The sequence below is a fragment of the Haemaphysalis longicornis genome, unplaced genomic scaffold, assembly GCF_048455015.1.
Source record: "Haemaphysalis longicornis isolate Haplotype H1 unplaced genomic scaffold, Haemaphysalis longicornis Haplotype H1 scaffold_199, whole genome shotgun sequence".
Taxonomy (NCBI): Eukaryota; Metazoa; Arthropoda; class Arachnida; order Ixodida; family Ixodidae; genus Haemaphysalis; species Haemaphysalis longicornis.
Genome location: NW_027526294.1, coordinates 1 through 24608, shown reverse-complemented (window position 1 = coordinate 24608; position 24608 = coordinate 1).

The following is a 24608-nucleotide window of genomic DNA, read 5'->3' as shown; positions in this document are numbered from 1 at the left end:
CCCCAATTAGTCAAGCACTACGGGATCGGGCCGTATACAGGACAACTTTGCTCGTCCACGACCTCGTCCCGGCGTGCAATCGCTTGTTGCTCTTCTGTTCCGCCTGCGTCGATTAGGCACCACCGAGAGGAGCGGTCCACATTCTTCCCATCGGAGAGGGCTGCAGCCTCATACCCTTGACCCGCGCGGGGCGCGTGCGCGTCTCAGAAGCCAGCCGGCTTGCGCAACCCAGCGGCCGACCCGTGGTCTATTTCTGCGGCCCGCTGCTGCTCTCATGTTGCCGCGCGTGGCTCTGCACGTGCGCCTCCCTCTGGCGGCAGCGTGGCCCGAGAGGAACGAAAACAAGGAGCCTGCAGGCCTGCAGACGACTGATCCAGGCCAGCGCCGGAAAGAGTGCATTTAACGTGTGAGGTCGCATTCTGGCCCCGAGGAACCTGAACCCCGCGCACGGTCAGTTGTACAGCGGCCGAAGCAGCGTTACTTAAGCAGTCGAGTACGCGTGAGTTTTGACTCTGTATATCCGATGTGACCGCTCAACTCGATCTATTCAGTTTACAGATCCCCATAGGTTGCGAAGCTATTTCCGTAAATTCGACAATTTTCCCAGATGGAAAAGCTCCAACAGGGCCGAATTAATGGGAGTCGACTGCGCTACGCACAGCACGCAACCTGGCCACGGCTAGCACAAGAGAAACAACCATCCGAATGTGAGCTGGCGGGCATTTATTAATAAGCTGGTGGGCACTATTCGTAGAAAAGCGATAACTACACGGCGAATGCGTTCAAAATCGCAGAGAACGCTTGTTAAAACCGAAGGATGCGGTATACAATCAGCTGACTGTAATACACGCCCTTTCCTCGATGCAACTCTATTCCTGACGCGAACAGCTAAGATACATGTTGAAATTATTTGGCAACAACAAATGATTCGAATATCAATTTGTACAAAAAAAAAAAGACTTTATCGCACATAATACGAACCCCATACAGGAAGCATACGCTACCGCAAATACCACCTGAAAAGCGGTGAGTTTTTTTCCCTCGGAGTAGACATGCCACTACTAAAAGCTTATACAAAAACAAAACTGTAGCACTATTGCCAATTCGCTTCACTTCGGCCTCCTAAGCAATAATTCAAAGCGCAATGAAACACGTAGATATAGATACGTATTTCGTTGAAAATGCGCGGCCGTCTGTTTAAATACACACGGTTGCGTGGGAGCTGAGAAAGGGCGGAAACCTGAAGCCACATCGCCTGCCGCCACCAACCCCCGACAAGCATCAATCGCTGGCCAAGAAAAAAAAGGGCGAGAAAAGAATTTAACAAAAGAAAAAGCCGTCAAAGCTAAGAGCGTACGGAAATGGCATGACCAAAAAAGAAAACGCTATAATTTCTTTGGCCATGTCAGCGACTAGGCACCAAAAATAAAAAAGCGTTTCCAATAAGAATTCCTTCGTTTTGTAGCCACCAAAACTTTTAAAAAATAATAATTTATCGCCGTCTAGCAGAGCCGCGCTAAGCCACTGTTGGGGCTCATGTTTAATTACGAAGCAATTATTCTTCGTCAATTACCTGCCCTGACGTGATCGTGTACAACAAGCTCGTCACAACGGCCCGGCTGGAGACAGGCCCGGTGCGGGCGGAATCGCGGCGAGTTCTCTACCACCAGTGACACGTAGACGCGACGCTGCAATCTCTCAGCTAGTGCGGAACTCAGCCGAGCTTGCAGGTAAAATTGTGCCTCTGTCAACGAACCCGACGCAGCAGGAAAAAGAAAACGCGCGTCCACCGCCGGTCCGCGCAAATACGCGCCTCGCACGACGACTTGGCCAAGGCTTAGCGACCGCGACTTGACCTCACGGGAGAGAATAGCCGAACTCGTACACAGCCAGTGGCCACATTTTTATTACAGCGGAGCTGTTATGGGCACTCCCCCCCCCCCCCCCCCTTTTTTTTTTGGCGTGCGTTGACCGAGAAAAGCCGCTCCCATGCTCCTTACTTCGGCACACCATCTCCCTTCGGCCACCTGTTTGCCCCCGGCGTTTCATATTGTGATATAAGATGACGCATATTGCCGAAAGAAGAATGTCTTCCCCAAAACGCATTTGTATTTAGAGGTAAAGCCGACTTTAAGAAGATCGACATAAGTTTGTTTCTTGTAAGCTGGCTTTCCAACATTTCGTGTTGAACAATGAACCCTACTCATTAAGAAAAAAAAAAGTAGACTGCAACGCGTGCGAAGACGGAGGAAGGAGACCACCGACGACGATCAGGCCGCGGAAGCCACGCGGAAGCCCGATGCCCGTCGGAACCCCGAATACTGCGAGGCGAAAAACGCAAGAAGTTGGCGGAAATTCAAACTTAGCGTGCGCTGCACACTTAGACAAGTGACACGGACAGTGAAAAAGACAAGCCATACATATTTTGGTGCGAAAACTTGCAAATCTGCCCACCAACCGAGCCAAATTTGTGCATTTCATTTCCGTGGCCCCTTTTTAAAGGCCGCTCCCAACTGTTCGCCGCGGCGCACCGACGCCTCATGTCAAGCACTGCACTTCGCGCCGCAAGGATGCACGTGAGCGGCACACGACGGTCGCGAGCCGCTCAGAGTGCGCGCTGCGGACAGGAGGCGAGCGAGGTGCCGCGTGCCTGTCTAATGACCGAGGCCGACCTGCAGCGCGCGACACGTCCGCGGGCATGGCCCGGGGCGTGGGAGCGACGACTGTCGTTGCGGAAGCACGGCGACTTCCACAGGCCCATGATGCCTCCGGACCGTTGCACATCGTTGATGTGGAATGAAAGATCATAACCGCTACAGCTTACACTCCCGCGTTCAAAAGCCAGTACCACAAATACGACGCAGCCGGTTCGTAGGAGGGGTGAGTAACACCACAGGCTTTCTCGGTTGAGTGGTGTTGAGCAGCACCCCCACCTCCTTGCAAACACACACACAGCGAAAAAGAAGGCCCCTCGAGTAGCCAGGCACGGCCCAGCTGGCGCGGCAGTGCTGGCCGGACACGACGTTGCTGCGCGCGCGTTTTCTAGACGGCACACAAGAAGGATGGTGCAGACACAAAGAGCCGAAGGAGCGATGCATTGGCGGCGTTCAGCGGTCGGACCAGACGGCGCGCCGCCAGCATCGGTGGGACCAGCGCCGCCGCATCAATCTTCGGCGCGCACAGGCATTTAAGGCTTTAATACGAGGTGGTGCGCGTTTCTATAAGCAGGCGCCACCGAGCCGGCCAAATTACAAGCGATCGCTGCAACAGCTACGCAGCCATTAAGTAACCACCGACGCTCTGTCGTTTCGCCCCAGGGTATCTGAAATGTTTGCGGTGGGCTGCCACTGCTATTTTTCCGCCAGCCAAACAGAAAGACAGGTGTCTCGAGACTGTCGCAGCCCGTTACTGCTGCTTGCTGTTAAGGCCAGATGCCTTTAAGGCGCTTATTATGGTTGCACTCATCAATTCCGGCAATTAATTTGCCGGAAAACTTGACCACCAAGGTATACGATAGATAACAATGCCTGGGCGCGAGCCAAGAGTAAAAGACGCGGTTATCCGCATCAACGACAATAAAACGTCTGAAAACATGATGTAAAGAGAAAACAGAAATCGGCATCCCCAGAGTCATAACACGCAACTTGGTTGTGATATATCGATCGATTGTAGGGTTTTAACGCGCCGACGCAACGCAGGCGATGAGGCGCGCCGTGCTGGAGGGCTCCGGATTAAGTTTGACCACCTGGGGATCTTTAACGTGCGCCAAAATCTCGTTCAGACGGGCGTTTTTGCTTTCCGTCTCCATCAGAAAAGCGGCTGCCGCGGCCGGGAATCGAACCCGCGGGAGTCAGCAAAGACGCGTCTAGCGAATTCTCACTAACCTGGCCGTCTGTAGAAATGGTGACAGCCCACGGGTTGTCCATTACTGGGATGAGAACGATGGCGGGAGTGAAAAACGCGTCTCCCTTTCCGCGCAGCCCGTGTACGAAAAATCGAGGTAGCATCGAAACGAGCTAATTACCAAACACGTTCTCCAACAGGCCTTATTGAAAACGAGGAGGATTCGAAGAAAGTGAACGACGGGCTTAATTGCGACGACCTGTGCAGTGGGTGCTGTTACGGATAACACCATACAGCTCGTGTTGTCTACGGACTCTTTACCCCTCCCACCCCCCTTGCAACCCCCCGTCAGCTGCACTCCAACAAAGACGACGGTGTGGAATTGAGGCACGCATTGCGGAGAACCCGCCGAATTAACTAGAAGCAGCCAGAAATTAATGGCGACGCCGTGAACGCTTATCTCTCTGACGTCGCGTCGCCTTAGCCCCAACCTACGAAAAAGAGGTCAGCATGCGCAGCCTGTCTCTGCAATCCCTCCGTGGACTCATGATCCTCCTTTCATCTACTCTTGTTTGTCCAGTTTGCACAGCCCGTTTTCGTTCATCGTGTACACCGAATTTCTCCCCGGCGTTGATGCGTCCTTTTCCGAAGTCCCGGCCGTCTGGTGACGTGCAGGAGGACAGCCCCACTTTCGTCGTCCGTGGCCCCAAAAGATAGCGGGGGCTTCTTCCTCCATACTGCACACCACGTCAGCGTGCAGATAGAGGGGGCAGCGCGAAATCGAGGCCGAGCGTCCGCTGCCGGCTGTCAGAGCGTATTAGTGCGTGTTTGTATGCAGCATCGGAGGGGCGTGCGAGCACTTGGACGTCGGCCAGCGGCCGAATGGGAGCCAGTTGATTTGATTGGGCCGGGATGCGTGCTTGTCCTCTCGATCGGCCGCGGCGCGTGCCGCTCAACGAGCGCACATTGGTCGTCGCGCGACGCTTAGGCGGACGACGCCATGCAAGGAGCGGCCGGAGCAGACAACACGAGAGGGAGGGGGAACAGAGTCCCCAATCGCAGGCCGTCCGTCGGTGCGAGTGCAGTAAATCTGAAGAATTACCGGGAATATTTAGAGCTTTATAAGTTCGGATCATCCCCCTTGGACCTCCTGTTGATCTTCTTTCGAACTTTTTGGCGGACTTTGCGGCCGCGCCCATCACCACTTGACCAGGACAGCACCCTACGAAGACAGCTCCACTCGCTTGCCCCGTCGGTACCTCCACCTCTCAAGACGGCTCGTACTGCACATACGGCAGAAGCGTACTCTCCTGCGCCGCTGCGGTTCCCTCTACAGGCCCACGCTCTGTCGCCCTTTCTGAGAATCCTCCTCGGGCGCTCCTGCTTCCCTTTCCCGGTGCGCGCTCCCCGACTCGCGCTCCTATTTTCCGTACCTCACAACAAGTTCTATGAAACATACTGGTCTAAGACATTTCGTCTGAACAAATGCTTCATCGGCGTGCGTTGAACGAAGTGAGCCTCCTCCGGCTAGCATAAGACGTTAGCATTTAATAAGCCTATAATTATTCAGCAGGTGCCACAAAGGGTCGCCACTGTCAGCCTCAATCACGGTGCCTTATGCGTGTCTCTCTCTCTCTCTCTCTCTCTCTCTCTCTCTCTCTCTCTCTCTCTCTCTCTCTCTCTCTCTCTCTCTCTCTCTCACACACACACACACACACACACACACACACACACACACACACACACACACACACACACACACACACACACACACAAGCGAAATAGTAAAATAGCACGATTACTAAAACAGCAGCGACATTGGCGCGGCATTAACAAGGTTACGGATAGATAGATAGATAGAAACTTTTTTGTTCATTGGATGGTAGGGACGAATCAGCCGCCTCAGAGGAAGCCGCGGTCACCACATTGACGTGGCTGTGTTGAATAGTTAAGTTTAAAAGGCGTGATCCTGCGGAGGTGTCGCAGTAACGCGCCGCCTAGTGGGGAGGGGCGTCAGTCCCATGACCTCATTCACCGCCCATAACAACCAAGTGCTTAGTGACATCTAACCGTAGCCTTGGACCCGAAGATATTGGCTAGACACGGCCTATTAAGGCCACCGCACAATCACTTTCTGTGTTTTCCCCTTTAAACTTTATCGTTTGCGTCAACAGAGCCACGTCCATACTGCTTTCTTTGTACGTATACTCGGTAGTGTGATGCGCATGGGTCAGAATGCACTAGCTGGAGCGGAAGTACACCGGCAACGACAACAAAATTGACCGCCATCTATAGCAATCGCAGAGTAGATTTAAATTCGAGAACAGCTTTCGAGTCTTTCTGGGGGAAGTGACTTCAAACAATGATTATCGCAGTTCAAGGAATTTAGATGAGATGCTTAAACAAACAAAACCAAATGAAAACGTTTTTGGAAGCCAAGCGACCATGCGTTAGAACCAGACGTTGTATGTTGAAAATTACCAATAGCAAAAATTACAAATGTACAAATAGTTTTGCCACAGCACGTGCTGTGACTCTTCCAATGCTATGAAACAGTATCCGCATCGTAAAAAAAAAACACGCCACATTGTACAGCGGCGAGAATGGAAATTCGCACCAAGTATCTGCTACGTAAAACCTCGACGTAATACAACTAACGACGAACGTATACATAAGCACAAGCACAGAGCACTCGCAAGTCAATTGTATGCGCTCTGCCGTCCTTCATTCTTTCTTGGTTGCGACGACGTGAACTAGTAAATATAAATAGAAATGAAACACAAGTTGATTATTTTAAACGTGCGAATCACCGTACACGAGTGTAAGAAAAAAGAATCACGCATCTCCACCAAGTGAATCATGACGAGTGGGCTAAGCACTGGGGATCGTTCTTACCGTAAATCACCCGTGGCATTCCCCACTCGCGCATGTAAATGAGTGGCAACGCGTGTGTGCGGTATATACAATTCAAATCCAATCCAATCCAATCCAATCCAATACAATCCAATGCTCCTCGCGCATGCCCAACACTGTGTACACGGACGCCAAGGCACGGACAAAGTGAGGTCCTAAGGTGCTTCGCACCTAATAACAGCACATAACGATGCATAAGAATGCATTATACCGCGATGCAATAAAGTAACGAAGTCCTCGGAAATTGAAGTCTGCTTACGTGCTTTGGCGGCGAAAGCCTGGCGATTATCAAGGGCTTCCTTACTGCTACATCGTTATTGCGTCTTATTCATTCAATAAGTCTCTCTCTCTCTCTCTCTCTCTCTCTCTCTCTCTCTCTCTCTCTCTCTCTCTCTCTCTCTCTCTCTCTCTCTCTCTCTCTCTATCTATCTATCTATCTATCTATCTATCTATCTATCTATCTATCTATCCATCTATCTCTCTCTCTCTCTGCTCTTGCTACGGGGGTTCAAATCCCGCTAGTCCTGTCTCGTCCTGTGCTCGTCCTGCCTCTTATTTTTCGTGTCCCGTCCGTATGCGCCGTTTTACGCCAAAGTATGAAGAACCAACTAGCCCAACATGCTTTACTGCGTTTTTGTTTGTTTTCTCTTTACAACAGCGTTTTTGTTTGTTTTCTCTTTACAACAGCGGCCATTTTGGTACCATTCGTGTTGACGGATAAAGACGGCGACTACGGTCACTTTTCGCGTTTGACGAGGCATCTAAGGCCTTATTAAAGTTTTGAGTTTGACGTTCCGAAACAACACTTGGCAGTGGTGCTCTTAGTGGGGAGCGTATACGATAGTTGGCAGCGTGCACTTAGCTCACGTGTGTACGTTGTTTAGCGCGCTCCAAGCAAAGCGTCCCACGCCCCCTTCAGTTTCCCACCTCTACCACCCTCACGGCCGCTGTTGCCTACATGGAGACGAAATGGCGGACTCATGAGCGGCAACCGAACTCCTCCTCCCTTTCGAGCAAGCTGCTGCACACGTGACACGGTGGAGCAACACGAACTCGTGCTTGCGCATAAGACAGTTGCCGTTGTCATTTCAAAGACCGGACCGATCTCAATACAAGGCTGCATCCAGCGGCTCACGAAAACATTTTACGTAATGTAATTGGGAAGCTGCTTTCAAGAATCGAAAGTCGCGCACTCATTTCGGTGTTTTTGAAGCCCCTGCCGACGAGAGGCGAATGTTACGTTATGTTATGTTACCCAACATCCCTCCCACACGACACACTTTTGAAAAGATCCCTTGAAGACGACGTCATAAGCACTGTCCCCCTCTTCATTCCCTCCCCCCCCCTCGCTTTAGGCCTTCCTTTCTAATAAAGTTAACAACAACAACAACATTTTTACTAGGTTGCGCGTTATGTGCGCACTGTAGATTGCCGGTTTCTCGAGAAACTCCGCAGTGACAGCTTAAAACAAAGATTTCCTCGTAACAGATTACTCGTAGTTAAGAAAATAACATCATACAAAATGTTTGTGACACGGTGGCGCACAAGCGAAAGCCAGAAGGACCTCGAAATGATAAGCGCAAGTCTTGCTGGGTCGACAGATTGGTCCTATGGAGTAAGGGTCAACAAATATCACAGTCCGAGACAGTATCAATGGGAATATCAATGAGAAAATTATGAGAACGACGGGTTTGTAAATTTCCCACGTAAACATCGACGAGGCGTTATGGGGCGGCCCACACAGAAACACCTATCCATGTAGAATATACGGAAAACCCCACGAAACGTAAGCGCCCGCAGAGTGCTTGGGAATCTCTGCCGTGTGTAGCTACGTGACTTGAATTCTCTGTTCGTCAATTCGCAGAAAAGCATAGCACCCGCATCAGCGCAGTCGCTTATGAGCGTTGTGAACGCACGCAGCACCACCAAGACTTAATTACCAGATAAATGTGCTACTTCTAGAAGTTCTGAAATTGATAAAAGTACAGCTATTATTTTCGTTTTTATTTTGTTCTGCTCTATTGCAAATTAACGCGTTAAATAACAAACATTACACGGGAAAGAAATATTTCCCTCCACACGCACGCAAACACGAAAACGCACACAGAGGAAAGGGGAGGGGAGGTTTGGGGAGAGTTCTCACTTCCGTTCGAACAACGTAGCTAACTGGCCAACGTTGAATTGGCCCAACGTCAACAACGTCACTCAAGCGCTCGCATAAGCACAAATTCGCTTTATACTGAAATCAGCTGAAAATGTTCGCGTGTACAACCTTTCCAAGCAACCACTGGAACTTCGGATACAACCCTCTCTCCCCAACACTCCCATAAAAAGCAAATGGAGGAAATCGAACCCGCATATCGCCCCCGCAGTTATCGAGCAAAAAAACGCGCAAATATTGAAACAACGCTAGCATGACTAATGTTCGACGATAACGTGCCGCTTCTACTGAATGAAGTAACGTTACCATTGTCGGGTATCGATCCTCCTCTAACTTTTTGCGTGCATAGTACGTTTGAGCATGTAGCTGACCAGCCTTTCTGCTTTTTTTTATTGCCTTTCACTCCCCGAAGAAACGTGCAGCGCGAAAAAGGCACGGAAGAGGGAGCCAAGGCAAAAAACAACAGCAAGGCGCTGCACGCTGTTGCCGCTTCTCTCGTTCGCACGAGTCTGTTTGTATTATACGTTTTATTTGTGCGTGCGTATGCGTGTTTAACCACCAATTAGCTGAAGCACTAACGCTTACGAGCCGTACGCCCCTTCAGCAACGTTCATAGGTGCAGCCCTTGCAAAGCGAAAGATGCTGACGGAGGGTCTATAGCTTGCAGCGATTCCACAAGCCTGTCCAGTGCCAAGTCGCGGTTAGAAAAAATTCCAGACCGACGAGAAAGTGACATGAAAGACGTGGTGCCGAAGCGATGGAGTACGAAAAACCAGAGTGGACTTGGGAAAACAGGAGCAGAGATCAGCAGGGGAGCTTCACTGCTCGGCGCGTATTGAGGTGAAGCTTTCTTGGCGACAGAAGCGGTACTGGGAATTTCCAATTCCTCGTTGATTTCTGCGTCCGCCCAATTAAAACAACCCCCACGCGCAACATGGCAAAAAGAAGAAGTAGCAGCACCAAGCGTCGATACGTTGTTCTCTCCTTGACAAAATACAAAATTTAGTTCTCAGTTTCTTCGTTTTTAATTTTGTGCTCTTACGCGATGATTCCGCCTCTTTTTATTACGGAATGCGATGTATCTCTGACCTTAGCGAAAAATCCGCCTGAACGTACGTACGGGAGCACGTCACGAAGTCCAACTGCCACAACTATTTCCCATTTGTTGTACCTTCCGTAATTGCGTAGCAGCAGACCCCCCCCCCCCCCCCCTCCTCCCCAACAACAACAACAAAAAAAAAACGATGCAGTTGAGATGTCATTCCTGATGCACAAGTATCTTGTGGATCTCTCTGCGTAAGTCCCTCTTTACAGCTGCTTTTGCGAAACGTAATTTTGTGCTAGAATATGGGTCGTGCCGGACTCCAGAGAGAAACGTGTCTGCACGAGCGCACGTATTTTCCTAAGGTGGCCAGTGAGAGCCGTTCACGCCAAAGTTCTCTTCTTTCACTGGCGGTAGCATTCGCGGCATTCGGGTAAGCTCTCATCCGTCGTCACCCGCCGCGGTGGCTCAGTGGCTAAGGCGTTGTGCTGCTGAGCACGAGGACGCGGGTTCGATTCCCGGCCACGGCGGCCGCTTTTCTGGTGGAGGCGAAAAGCAAAACGCCCCCCGTGTGTATACGAGCTTTCGGCGCACGTTAAAGATCCCCAGGTGGTCGAAATTAGTCCGGAGCCCTCCACTACGGCGCGCCTCATCGTCTACGTTGCGTCGGCGCGTTAAATCAATCAATCAATCAATCAATCAATCAATCAATCAATCAATCAATCAATCAATCAATCAATCAATCAATCAATCAATCAATCAATCAATCAAATAAATAAATAAACCATCCGTCGTATTCATCCCGCATATGAACTGCAGCCCGCGGAGAAGAAAGCCATTTCACCCCACCTGTGAGCCCGGACGCCACCGCTTCCCCATACACCGACACTCCAGCCTTATATACGTATATTGCTCGCGAGGACAAAAAGGCCTACAAATCTTAGCTCCGTTTCCTTTCCTCATCTCTTAGGCGAGGTATTTGCTTGCTCCTTGACTGCTATAGCTTGCTTGCAGCACCGTGATTCGTTTTCGCGCACACGGCGACATGGCATTGCCTTTGCGAGTTAAGAGCTGAACTTGCACGACACGACAGTGGCTGCCTCTAAAAGCGTAGGATTTAGTCGAAGGCGAACTTACGCCTCAAAATCTCAAGTGTAGTTCCCTTCACTTTACTCCACCGAGCACGGTCGCTCGGGTGCACCTGTTCTTCATAAATGCCGTCATACGATCTCCTCACTCGCCGCGCTCTGCAAGTCTTTTTTGTAGTAGTTTTCGTTGCCCGGCACGCGCCTCAAACAACAAGCGGCTTGATAATATCATAGTCCCTTTCATAAGCACGTACCACAATTAATTACACTGGTTATATGCAAATCTAAAAAAATCCACCCCAGCTGAAAGCGGAGAGAAATCAATTAATAGTCCTATTTATACCAATCTGAAAAGATAACCTACTGCAGTTGAAAGCGGGCACACACTCATTAACCATAACCGATTGTACTGACGTCTGAATATGCACATTCATGTTAAAACTGCCGCTAAGAGCACTCGCCGACACTGCATTCTACGTAGTAGCGCACTTTCCTGGCTCTTTGAAGTGGAAAGATACGATATTAAACAACAGGTTGCTTCCAAGATAATAGGTTTCAGCCATAAGGGAAATATCGCGCACTCCTAACCAAGCCACACCAACCAAGCACGCGTGACCGAAAACCACAGTTTTCATATTTTCCCCCAACTTACCCGACAAGCGTCGTATATACACGATACTATAAATCCTGGCCTAAGCGAACAAAGCGGCGCCCGGCTAGGCGTAACGCTACGGTGCACGAGAGCCGCCTTCTCAAAAGGATCAACCAGTGTGAAGCCCCAATTATACCGGAGGAAATTCGGTAGCGGTGCGATAGTCGGAGCGGAGGCCGCAGTACTTCCGCATTGCTTTGAAGCCTAAGAAGCAGAACTGCGCGCTGACCATGGGGGAGACATTGAAATTAAAGGCCAACGACCTATCACTCGATCTTAGGCGTACTATTTATAAACATCCGTAAAGAAAGTCCGCGGCGCAAAAAAATAAAGTTAACAATAGCGACGCGCACGCACGCACACACATACAGAGAGAGAGAAGGAGAGATAGAAAGTTCGGCCGTTGATACAAAGCAGGAGCCAGTTCACCAACGGAGCACCGACGCATAAATATTGCTAGTTTCCTTCGAAGTTCCACCTCACCACGTTTATTTTAAAGCGCGTAACAGCTAGGTCAGCATATTACGTCAGCCACGTGCTTGTAAGCACAGCAGACATGGCAGGGGCAGAAACACAGGCGTCGACACAGTTGGCTCATATACTAATTTGGCGAAATGCCACAATCAGTTCCCATGTACATAGTTACCGTGTGAACAAAAGTTCAGACGGAGGAAGTTTAGCCCGTTTACGTATATGTCCAAGCGGCTTAGCGTGGGACTATACGTCGCTTGTCCTTTCACGACATTTCTCTAGTAGCCTAGAATCCACGTGCTTTATTATGTATCTTTGCGCCGCAAAAAAAAAGAAAGGGGGCGGGACCTGACGTTCAGGAACGGTGGACGAGCCCTACTGCGCATGCGCCAACTAGACATAAAAAAACAAAGAAAGCAACTTTTTTTTTTTTGCCGGACGTGACGTCATGGTTTTAAAAAAATGGCGGCTGTTGTACGGTTACTTCGCTGCGATCTTCTCGCCGTAATTTTTGTCTGCTGTTGCTGCGGTGCATAGGTGTTCGGCTTGCGATTGTGATAAGGGCGCTCTCGAAGAACTTCTGGAGAGCACTCACGGTGGCGTGCAGCGTGTGATTGAGACACTGAGTGTGTGCGGCCGCCTTATTTGCGCGTAGTGCGTTACGACGGTGAACACGGGCGTTCTGCATCAGTTGTGCCGCCTCGATTTGCGAGAGTGATGAGTGCGCTCGCGACAAGCTTCTGCGCTGCATTTCATTAGAGCACCGTGTTGAGGCCGCTGGGCGTTTCATCTCCGACGTGCGAGTGCGCGTATGCCTTCAACTTCAAACGGCGGTGCTATCATGGCCAGCCGCGAACGATCGTTCGCACGAAACTCTTGTCGCTCACCACACGGTCATTGACTAAAAAATATCAAGACAAGACTATTGCGACCGGCCAGCCACGAACGATCGTTCGCACGAAACTCTTGTCGCTCACCACACGGTCGTTGACTAAGAAATAACAAGACAAGACTATTGCGACCTACAAAGGTGATTCCTGCGCGTCGCTTTGGTTCGTCGAATCCCGTGTCTTGTAATCTCTCCGGGGCTGCATATTCTTGTTAAATCATTGCAGAGGACTCTTGGCGCGCAGAAATGAAAAGTTTGTAATTATCCACGTTAGCTTCGTTGATCTCCAGAGGGTTGCTTTCCTGACGAGCGTATTGATGCGTATATCGCGGTATGGGAGCTGTACAAATGTGTTGACGGATGTGGAGGGGCACACTTTGTAGCTGTTGTTGGGGCGCTGGATATACGAGGAGTTCAAGGGTGTCTCGTCTGGTAGGTGGTTGAGGCGGGAGGTTTGGGAGTGATGGTAAGCTTCGTGCAGTTTATCTAAGGTATTATGTACTTCCAGTTCGACCAACTTGCATGTGGGTGTCGAGAGGGCACTGTTCGGTCTGTGAAAATATTTATTTCGCCCACCACCATATTTGGTGCCCGTTTGTGCTTCTGCTATCAGCCTTCGTCGTGTTCTGCTTGTTCCTACACAGTGACAAAGTTTGATAACCGTAGCGGGACCCTGCACGACATGCGGCAGTGGGCCAAATTAACATTCTCAAATGCAATTTCCATAACACTGTTGGACACGAATTCTTGTAACTTTGTTCCTCCTGTGGCTACACAGCCCGTCACCATGATGCACAGCATGTACTAAAAGTCACATGCTTTGTTGTTCCTATTTCAATGTATGTTAATGGTAGATAGGGCAGACAAGCCCCCAACAGGCGGTGGTGGGAGCATGCCGCATTGCTGACGACTGGAACAGAAACCGATTTGGTGCTCCATTCCAAGACTCAATGCACGCCAGGTGGCTGCATGCCAGAATTTATACGACGAGAGTGCTGAAGTTGTATGGCACAAAACAGGAACGAGAAATCTTTGAGGCCTATGTGATAAATGTGGGAGACAGATGCACTATACAATACTGAATAATTAGTGTGAAGTGTGCAGCAGCTGTGATTGCTTTTTACATGTGGTGTTAAACCAGTGTCACATGAGGGTTTTGTTTACTTTGTAATCACTCTCAGAGGGAAATGAAGCTTCGTTGACGAAGCTCATTCCTGTCCCTATCCTTTCCTTGAGTCATGCCTGACATTTGACCAAAATTTCCACGATGAAGTCTCAACTAGCCTGCGTAGCCACCTTCATTCAGTTCACTGTTTTGATGCATATTTAAGCACAAAACCCTGGGACGTCTGCCGTTAATCACTCATAAGAAACCCTTGATGCCCGCCACACTCACCACTACCACTTCCACAACTTTGCAAAAAACAGATGCAAGCACAGCCATGACAGATTCCACCGTGCTTCCCAGTATCATGTCCCTTTATCAAGGAGGATGCATCACACCTCAAATACACTACGACGCATACAAAAGCTAGTGATCATCTACCTCATCAGGACATCACGCCTTTCTACAAGGGAATGAGGCGGCACGCACTGCTGCCCTCAAATTTACTAGCCACGGATTCATAGAAAGCAGAAAAGACCTGCCAGATTCCCTCACCAACCTCTAAGTCCAAAGCCGTTGTACAGATGTCTACAAACCCACACATACTACAACACAACATATTACCCAACACAGGCCCCTATGAATGCCCACCCTGTAAAGGAAGGAAGGAGAGAGAACAAACACTTATTTCTAAGTCCAGGTCCTAATTTGAAAGTTCAATTTACCGGATCCACGTAGTACTCCTGAATGCCTGGTCCTAATTTGAAAGTTCAATTCACCGGATCCACACAGTACTCCTGAATGCCTGTGCGGATCCGGTGCACGTGTTAGTAGAGAGCTTCCTGGGCAGCCTGGATGTTCACTGTCAGCGGGGAAGACAGCCAGAGCTCCCAGGAAGTGATGAAAGTGAGGGATTGGGTAAGAGATGGTGGGGTGAAGTCCCGATTAGAATGAGGGATGGATGGGTAGGAAGAACACCTGGGGTAGGAAGGATGGCCAGGGCACCGATAGATGTGGTGAAGAATGTGATGGGAGGGGAGTGAAGAGGTTTGAGCCTGTCGAATGAGGCACGCAGCCTCACAAGTTAGACGGGAACTGGGGGGTGGGTACAGGGTGCGTGATAGACGTTGGGCGTGTAATTGGTAATGGCGGGAAGCGCGGTGTTGAGTACGAACCGTCGGTGGGTGGTACAAGAACCCGGGAAAGGTACTCGGGTGAGCGCGTCTGCTAAGGCGTTTCCGCACATGCCAGGAACCCAAACCAGTGTGAAGCGTGGCCGAGGATTCGATTCAAGTCCCGGAGTGACGAAATCAGTGGTGTGTGGGTGGGTCTCATGGTTAGCGAAATTACGAAGGGCTGACTGACAGTCGGAGAAGATATATACTGGCGTGGTGGTAGGAACAGTATGAGTAGCGTGCTCTATTGCAAGGGCAATGGCGTATTCTTTGAGGGAGGTCGAATCTGGTGGAGAAAGAAAGGAAAGCATAGCAGTGTCTAAAGAAGGGAGTAGGAGAAATGAAGCCATACCCGTTGAGTTTGGGGGGATGTAGGAGATAGTACAGGGAAGACAGAGAGGTTAACCATCCAATCAACTGCACCCAATGCTTATCAGTGATTTCAAATAAATGCATCAAACTAGCATAATGAACACCTTATGGCATTTTTAACTTTCATTCATGAAATTATTTGTATAAACTTATTGTACACTTACACTGAAGTGACCAGGCAGTATATTTGAAGGTGTGTGAACATTCGCAACTTGGAATACTGTGCGAGTACTTTTTGATATTCGATTTGCAGCTGTTTCAAATATTTGAAATTTACAAATAGTAGAGGAACGAATGTTTGCTCTATCTGAAGACGTGCAAACTTTCAAGCTTCACTACATGATAAGACCTTGCGGGTTGGTTTTTCTGCATGACACCGAAGCCGTGCCAAAAGCCTAATGCAGAAGCCTTGCACCAAGCAAGTGTTCGCTAACTGTGGTGTATGTTAGGTCAAGTGCAACACTACGAAAGCAAAACTTATAATCTAGAATAGGTTTCCTATAAATATAATAGCAGAAGTGAGAAATAAAACGTTATTGCTGGTTTGTTGGTGAGGTCCCACCGGCAACTAGCATGCCCAGCCTCCTTTCAATCATTGAGGAGAGTGGGGGGCTGCTGCCTATCATATTAAATATACCTAATATGCTTACTGTGTTCACAGTATTTTGAGGAACCCATATTTCTTTATGGCAATGTATGCAAAATTCTTGTTGCACTGGTTTGCATGTCTATGTTTTATTTTCTCTGCTACATTAAATTTTTTTTATGTCAAGCGCAAGTGCCTGAACAGAGATGTGTCTAGTTCTGACTGCCTAAGCTGTCTTTTTTGGTGTAGTTATGTTTTATACACTCTAGAAACACCAAAACAAAGATAGTGTGGTTTGAAAATATTCAATTCGCAGCCAGCTGTTACTATTCCTATTCAAAAATATTTTATTGAATTCACAGCCAAGTTTAACTTGTATTCAATTCACAAATGCCAAGTTGGTAATCACACACCTTTAAATATATATACAAAAGGTAAGTTGTCATTTGTAGTGACAAAAAACACTCAGCTGCAGTGGCGTCGCTAAGGGGGGGCCGGGGGTCCCTGGGCCCCAGGTACCAGCCCCTCGATAAAGGGGGGGGGGGGAGTTCCACTTGGGCCCCTACAATGTGTAATGCTGACGTCGAAAACTGGAAGACAACTGTAACGAGACCACAGCTTTGGCCTGTTCAATTTACGTCCCCACTGGTCTATTCAAATTTGTTTCCTGGTACAATGGAAGAAAGCGAGGAGAATTTTGGCATCCAGGAATGTCACGGTAGTCGAGGATGGGCGCGGCTTGAGGAGTTAATTGGCTGCAGGGTGAGCGGAGGCGAACAAGGAACGATTCCTAGAGAGGGGATGCGTCGGTATATGACTGTGACGCTCGGAGGGGTGTAGCGAGCGAGCTTGCTTTTCAATGGGACAACAGGGGCCTAACAAAGCCACGTCCAGGACCACTGTTGGGGCGGTGGACGAGATCAGTAGTGGGGAGGAGTGAAGGGGGGAGGCATCCAAGCCTACGAGACTTTGGTCATGTGTCCTCGGCGGTTATTTATGTGGCTTTTTTTACGCACATGAGATGTTGTGTATGGGTCATGGTGAATGTTTAGCATTTTCTGTAGTCTTCGCAGTGACGCGTCGAAGACCGTGTACCCTGGTCCGGTTGTCATATTTTCAGAAGGAAACCAAGGTGAAAATGACCTGAAAAAATAAATATGGGGAAGACTGAATCTTGAGGAAGCGGGGACTGATAATTAAAACGAAATGAAAGTAGTGAAACATGCAATGAAGGTTGGTGCGGGGGAGCTAACTGTACAAATTAAGCCTGTGTTGGGAGGAGGGGCGCCAGTGGAAGAGGAGAGGTGGGAGCTCAGGTGTCCAACATTAGGTGAGACAAATGGGTTGTCGCGATTTCCCCTTGGTTGCACCCGATTCCTTCAGTGCTTGCACTAACCAACCAATTCGCGATTTAAGCAATTGCGAAGGATCTGATATCGGGTGTTGATAGCTCATATTTTTTGTCGTTGACTTTCCTTCATCGTGCCAAGCGACACAGCCAGCACATGGCAATTGTACGAAGATGGCATTATATGGAAGGGGCGTATCCCATGCAGCCTTGTGTAATTAAACTAATAGAACAACGGACAAGTAGCTTGTCGAACAAATTATGCAAGAAATAGAACAGTTATGTAGGCATTTATTTTATTTACCTAACTTTTAATCAGGTCAGTCTACGTTTTTTTATTTCATTCCCCTGTAAGTTAAGAGCAATATAAATGAGCATCTGCGTTGCGAACATAAATAAAGCGGACAGCCGTGTGTTCATCTTCTTTCCATATTATCATGGCTTTCGTGTGGCCGTCCCAAGGAGTTTTAAGTGAAGAAATATTTGAAGCGGATGACCTAAATATTTTGCTCTGGTAGGTTCATCTTTCAAGGTGGAGGGTGAGAAAAAAAAGGACAGGACAACGAAATTAAGTGCATAACAAAAAGATAAACACCAGGTACGTCACCCACTTTCTATCATTAGGCACTCGATCCGCTGAGTGCTCCCATCCCGGAATATGGTCGGGAGACCCCACGATAATTGAGGTGGGAGTGAGGGGCAGTTTCTGTGTTAGTGAAAGCATTCTGCTGAGTGCTTTGTGTACATTACTAAAAAAAAAATGTTGAAGACTGTGCGGCAAAGGACAGGACGCCCGGTGTCGTATGCAAGATTTTTGAGCTGAGTGCCCCTCCCCATGCATTGGGGAGGAAAAATCTACTGGAACGACTCAGGCAACACGACGACGACGTCTGGCTGCAAAACATCAGACCACAAAAGAGGCTTCGGTGAAACGCTCCAGAAGCGTGACCAACTGGAGGAAAAGATGCAAAGAACATAAATCCTTCCCTCCGAACCCTCCCACTTGTGTACATGCGGGCACCGTGCTCCACAGCGAGGCGCTTTGTGAGTGACCGGCGCTACAACGCGACCCCAGTCACCCCTGAAGGAAGAGGGAATCGAGATGGGTCCCAAACGTCTTGTTCTTGGTTATTACTTTTGGTTGGAGAGGGCGATATTATTTCCTCAGCTACTGGGAAAAGGTTGTTTCATCTAGGATCTGTCTTGGACTAGTTGACTGTACGACGTCAATGAAATCGTTGTCACCAACACATCGGGATAGACGCGACCAAACGGTTGTGAGCCAGCGTGTGGCGCTGATACACTTGGGCCCGTACGAATCTGATATTTTACTCAAGAGTTCTTTCTTTATCGCTTCATAACCTCCTTCGATTCAGATTTCCTCCATTTGCTGGTGGCTGCTTCACTGGTAAGCCCGAACCTCACATTTTATACTTTATACTGTGTTCGTTTTCCCAAGACGCCAATGTCAATTAACGTATTTGCAAATGTGTGGTGGAATCTTTTTACAACGTACGAAAGGAAACGACAAAATTGTCGCAGACAAACATCCACACGACTAGCCGTGCACTAGCCACTTAGACGACTCGTGTACGGCCAGTCGTCTCTTTCAACGCTAAATGTTCCCTTTCTATCTGCTTCCATTCTCAGTAATCACATAACCATAGAAATAAAGAGACCCGACAATGTATCTATTTCAAACGTACTGAAATTCTCACTCAGAGAAATTTCCAGCAGTTGCATGCTGCCACAGAGGCTGCCTTTAGTGACAAACGGGCAGGCGCAGGCGGTTTTTCCGAATTTATGGGGCGGCCGTTTCTTTCACATTTTATACCACTTTTCCTGCACAATACTTGGAAATAGCTTTTTTTTAAGTCCGGCTGTTTATTTGCTGGGACAACTTCTATTTCTCCCCCAGCCTTCTTTCACCAGGCTCCGCCTGTGGTCCTTCAAGCATAATTTGTTCAAGGTGTGTTCCTAGACACAGGAAAATTGATGCGAATGAAGCGACTATTTGTCTTGCATGTGTTGCCTTTAAACAGCCCTATCATTGCTGGCCACCCTCCTCCAGGCCCGCGGGACGTCTGCATGATTTAGTCGCCACAGCGGGCTGCAAAGCTTTCCGAACGCCTGTGGCGACCACCTTATAGTGTCGTTTTCTGACAAGGCCCGAGACTCTCTCACATCTCCATTGCTCTTGCAGGCATCCATTCGCTTGGTATCGACTGTAGATGTGGTACTCTCACACTGCCGCATATCAGCCTTCACTTTTCCCCTACCCTACTTTGGTTTGGCGCATTACACCCTGTGCTGCCGCAAGTAGCTCTTGGCCACTCCTTTCTCGGCTGCTAATGGTGTTTTCATGCTCACGAGTGACACACCATGATGCTCCTTACTGTTAGGATTTTTATCGATGTCTAATTCACTGAAAAGGTCGGTGTTGTGTATCAAGATCTGCACCAGAGTCATCGTCTGGGGTTCTCTAAACCAAGCTCGTGTAGCTATTATTGCCTAAATAACACACGGCTTCTTATCTTGCTGCTTACTTTTCTAATATATTGCCAGTTCATTGTAAATAACTACAGATCAAGTATCCTGTGGCTTCATTTCGCATCGCATGTCGCATATTATGCATGCTTGCATTGACGTTTCGAAGCCCATGCATTCAGTAGCTGTAAAAAGTTTTTTTTACATTGGTATCCAAATGAAAGACACAAAATTTGTCGAGACCAATCGCTCTTGTCGCACAATGAGGGCAATGCCAAGTGACAAGAGTGACAGAAATCGCTTTTGGTAACTCCAGTCCCAAGTGTGAACCAGCCTTCATATGCTAACAATAGAAGACATTAATATTATCAATAATAACAATAACACTAGTTTTATTATTAATAATTGTTTTGTATATGTGAGGGGGAGACAAATTTTCTGGGCCCCGGGTGCAAGTTTACCGAGCAACGCCACTGCTCAGCTGCCATTGCCACACTTCTGGAGAGAGAAAACTGACAAGCAAAACCTCATCCCTGACTAATTTCAGTTTTAAGTTGTAGTGGTAGTGTCGAACACTGTTCGACAAGCATTAACTTATTTGCGGTAAGATTGCTGCAGACAAGTCCTCAGTCACGCTAAACACAGAAGAAATGAACTTGAAAGCATTGCACATCATAAGATCTGTTCCTAAAAGTACCAACTGAAGTACAATATTGTTCTTCGGCATGTGACAGCACACATCAAGGACATATTGAGTGAACTGTCCAGCATCTGTTGAATGCATGGCATTATACCAGCTTGAACGTGCCTTAGAAGGGGTAATTTTAAAAACGGTAACTTGAGAGGGCCCACGGAAAAAAAATGCTTGGCACCAGGGCTAAGTGCAACTAGTTAATATTTTCTCATTCACTACTTGAAGCCTGGATGTGTATTATTAAGGCTTGGTTCCTACAGCTGGTAACAACAAAAAAAACCTTTGTCCTGTGCGCAGCCCTACCTCACACAGGGCTGCATGTCCTATTATCAGCTGGCTTAAGGTTTCAGACCAATAAAATGATTAGCAGACAGATTATGGTAGTTATTACACCTTCGCAAAGGCGAACATTACCTGCCTGCCTCACGACTCCGAACACACAATTATACCTTCGCACAGGTTAACTCCGTTGTACTGGAACAAAAACACAACCCTGTGGTCTACGTAGAAGTGGTCTACGTTTGCAGTGGCTAGCTTGGTTACGATGGGAGTGGTCATGCGCCATCCCAGTGCCCTCGTCTGACCGGCGTTGCTGCCTCTCGCCACGGCACGTAGGCGATGAAACGTCCAGCGGCCTCAACACGGCGCTCTAATAAAACACAGTGCAAAAGTTCGACGGGAACGCACTCATCACTGTCGTAAATGGAGGCGGCAGAACTGATGCAGAGCGCCTGTGTCACCGTCGCAACGTTCTACGCGAAAATTAGGCAGTCGCACACACTCAGCGTCCCGATCACACGCTGCACACCACCGTAAGTGCTCTCCAGAAGTTCTTTGAGAGCGCCTTCATTACAATCGTAAGCTAAACACCTATGCACCGCTGCAACGGCAGGCAAAATCACGACGAGAAGAGCGCAGCTAGATGACCGCGCCATTTTTCTTAAATTATAACGTCACATCCGGCACAAAAAAAGTCGCTTTCTTTGTTTTTTGATGTCTAGTTGGCGCATGCGCAGTAGTGCTCGTCCACCGTTCCTGAACGTCAGGTAGGGGGCGGGTGGGTAAGAGCCAGTCAGTCGCAAGCCGGACCGCTACGAGTGGTCACGCTCTGCACAAACTCGAAGCTATTTGCCCCGAGCGCGAACACAGTCGGCCCCTGGCGGCGGCGGGACGAACCGCTCCTAGTGTGGATGGCGCTCTCGCGTCGTCTGCTTTTTCACGTTGCGTGAGGCGCAAGACGCGTGCTGCACACGACAAAACAACCAATATGTGGGCTCGTTTGACAGTAAGCAATGACATAGTTACCTCTGCTTGCGCATCTCCTCTAGAAACGCAATAATCAGCGGCTGTTGCGGGTTAATGAGCTTGTTTAATTCAACGAAACATCTTCGCCGTGGTCGCCGCTTGAATGTGCAACGTGTTATAAACATTGCTTCCACACATTGCACTTTTCATATTGTTGAGTGCAGTCGTCTGCCGTTTCGGGAGCGTCGAAGGGTGCTTTTTGAAGGTGGCGTGGTGATTATTTAAAGGATAAAAGTTTAGTACGCGAAACGGGTAAGAAGCGACAAGACCTTTGCATACGCGGGCAAATTCCACACCCTTGTAAAATTGCGCTGTGTCCTTATAGAAAGAAGAAACAAACAAAAACATTTACACTGCACACGACCCGTGCGTTATCGCCCATACATTACCGGACACGTATTTTACACCCGCACGCAAGCGCCTGTGTGATCGTGTCCATTTTTGGACAGTCGTTGTTTATACTGAGGAGGAGGAATAAACATTTGTTCAACTGTATCGAGTAGCTAATTTTACGTATTATTTAAAATACGTTTATATGGATGCGCAAGAGTATTTAGGGAATTCTTCGGTAAAATTAAGCAGTTGTGAGTTTGCGTCTGTCATGTGGCATTTCGTGTGTCATGTTCCTATATGTCATTTTCAAATCCGACATGAATCACCTTGTCCAGAAACGTGTCTCACTCAGCATAACCAAATGCCTAATATGGTCAGGTCTTTGGACCTAATTTTAAAGATAGAGGAGAAAACGCGTAATATAATGCACGTTGTTGCCCAGATGTGTGAGGGGTGTGTGCCATGACTCGCTGTTTTTTTTTTTTAATTTTTTCCCACAATGCTTGCTTTCAATACAATTTTGAAAAAGGCAAGCCACAATTCCTGGACAATCCCGGAACAAAGGGGGGTTAATCAGTTTTGAAAATACGTACTGCTTTTTCACCGCTACAGAACACGACGCCTAGTGTAGTTTCGATTGTAAGTAATACTGATAACCATAGTTTGGGTTTTCGCGTTACATGCGTTCTCTTCTCGCTGCTCTTGCAACGTTGGCAGGACCTCCCCCCCCCTCTTCCCGAAAAAAAAACTAAATGCACAGAATTTCATTTTTTAACCAATCCTCAAGAATTAAATGCCAAGACAAAGGCGATATTCTGTTTACAAACCAAAGTAGTTACTGGGAACCCGTTGCGCTGATTCGCAACGAGAAATAAAAAGGAAATATTTTACTACATTAGCAACAGCACAACTTCATTAATTGCCATCTTTAGGGCAAGAATGCAAACACATCTCGGTGTTGCAGGCACCTGTTAGATTTTAAAAGGAACGCAAATGGTCAAAAGAGCCGCCGTAACAGAAAATTTGTGCTCACTGTGAGGTACCAGAAGCTTGGTTTGCACACTGGTAAACCTGCTTGTCACTTTGCGAAAACGTAGCTAAACATGAGATGTTGATTGTACTGTGCGCGTTGACAATTCAATTCGCAAGTTCACTTGCCACGAAAGCCGTAAATAAGTGATCCGAAACCGTTATTCATCAAACCTTCCTTCAGATTCGTTAAAATTTCATTTAAAAGACCCGTTAGAGCGGTTCCATTTATATTTCTGCGCTGATCAAAATTCAGTAATTTTATGTTGCCTTTTCAACACAAAAAAATATCGTAAGCTCTTAGAAAGAATTTCGGGGCAGTTAAGTAGTGTTACCATTTCAGGGCATCCCACAAATGCAAGAATGCGTCATGGTACCAGTGAAAGCGATTGAGATTGCCGTTGTAAACTGAATTTCAGAGATCGATGCTTCCTGATTTGCTTCTATTTATGCTTTTATTGAAGGCTCAAAGCCGTAGTCTGGAAAGATCGAGCTTGCTACGAGCCACAGCGTACAAGTTCATTGTCACAATTACGGCCATTCTGAGATTCCCGATGAGTCGTCGCTTTTTTTGGCGTAGTAATGAAAACTGACTGCCACTTCCATGCTATACATTGAACGTTGAAGAACGTTGAGGAACCGAACTACAGCATACCACTCTTTTTTGCACCTTTCGTGCGCACATACGGCGGGAAAAAGGCACGAAGGGCGCCCACAGTGTGCATTCTTACGGGCCGCGCAGCGGAGCATCCACACTAGCAGCGCGACGCTGTCGCCACCTACATGTCGAGCTCGCGGCGAATAGCTTGTATTCACTGGCGAGGCGCGCATGCAGGTAACCGTGTGAGTGCGCCGTTAGTGGTTGCGTTGGGATCCGCGGGATGGCGGTACTTGACCGTGCTAAGCTCATGATGTGCGTTGGACGTTCCAAACTCTACCTCACCGATGCAAAGTGATGCCTGGAGTCCAATGTGAGTGCGATTAATAACATCTCTGTTGACACCACCTTTGAGAATCCGGTTGAAACTGAGCAGACGACACACGCCGGTGTTTTTTTTTCCTTCGCCGTGAGGGCGCAGTGGCACAAGCCGCGCCATGTCCGTGGCCATGTCCGT